The sequence below is a fragment of the Branchiostoma floridae genome, chromosome 11 (assembly GCF_000003815.2).
Source record: "Branchiostoma floridae strain S238N-H82 chromosome 11, Bfl_VNyyK, whole genome shotgun sequence".
Taxonomy (NCBI): domain Eukaryota; kingdom Metazoa; phylum Chordata; class Leptocardii; order Amphioxiformes; family Branchiostomatidae; genus Branchiostoma; species Branchiostoma floridae.
In genome coordinates, this window is record NC_049989.1 from 12,692,415 (window position 1) to 12,694,010 (window position 1,596).

The window sequence follows — 1,596 nt, forward strand, 5'->3', positions numbered from 1 at the left end:
TTACTGTATGTGGTCCAGCGTAATAAATCTACGCTTTAACTCACCATGTTTATATAAAGATATATCACAAATTGCATCAGAAGGAACTTAGTTTGTAATAAAAAATAATGCATATTCATTGTGGGTCAAAAATTTTTACAAAACCTGTTTAATGTGCCAATAATTCATCTGACATAAATTATGATAATGAGGGGGGAGGGGGCGACATGTGGAACTCGGGATTTTTAAGCGTAGAATCTAGTCTAACTTACCAAAATAACATAAAATACGCGGCAAGGCACAGCTTTTTAAAAAAGATTTCTTGTTTCCTGTCATGTCCGCTGCTTGTATTATGGAACGTAAAGCAAGTACCGTAATGTAGTATCGTACAAAACTGGTGCTGCGTTTATCGTTTTTTATTTGCATCAATACAACCGTCGTAAAATGATAGTAGTAAAAACATACAGAGGGGAGGCCAGAGACCTATATTGTTTTTCGTGGGCCTTCCCCGAAACTTAGAATGTGAGAATACTTCGCTTTGATTGCGGTGTATATATATGTACATAAACAAAGAAAAATAATTAACGAAAGGAAATAGTCAAATTTTATGAGAAATTATTTGAATACTGTAAATGCAGAAACTTTCGCGGTGGTTTAATAATCGCGGTTTTCGCGGTTGCCACTTCACCGCGAACTTAAAACCCCCGCGAACATTTTCCATGGCAGTAAGAGTCTACAGTGCCTGGTGCTACCGCGAACTTAAAACCACCGCGAAAGGGAAATTAAATGCCCGCGAACTTAAATGTATTTACAGTATACCAGAAGATTACACAAATAATAAAGATTAAGAGTATTGTAACGTTGTACTTTAGGTTCGTAAGCAAACAAGATTATCAGAGGATGATTTTTATTACTAACAAAAATATAGTCTCTCTATTGCATATCAACATTGCATACTGAATACGCAAAACAAATTAGAGTAAGCCATTGACAACAATGGGGTTAATTGTGTTCAATGGCGTTTTCTAATATAGCAATGGAATTAGGACGACTTGCATGGAGGTCCATAAACTGGATGAACTTCGCACAGTTGGTCGCGCCAATTTGGAAATGTGTTATTTTGGAGAATTGCTCCCGGGCGCAATGAGCAATTTCAAAGGCAGACAGTTGAAATTGCTTTCCTCAATAATGGGTCTGGCCGGAGGTACGTATTTCACGCCATTATAGTGTCTCAAGTACGCCCCAACATAACTTAGACTTTATTATAACTATTGACTACAATAGAAAATAGCTAAGATATAAAGGTGGTCAAACTTCTCGGTCAACCTCCCAACATTGTAAATATACCTGTTGTACCAGTTATTGATTACATATTACCAATCAACACAAGTGACTTCACTAGGGAGGAACTTATGGACTGTATCAAGACTTTTAACAATGGTAAAACCCCTGGTCTTGACAATATACCAATAGAAGTCTGGAAGACTGAAGCCCTGATTGACCCTCTACTCGAAATTTGCCATAGAACATTTCATCAGGATAGAGCAGATGTCTGGGTAAGTAGTGGAATACTTCCACTACCAAAAAAGGGGTGATCTTGGCTATACAACAAACTAT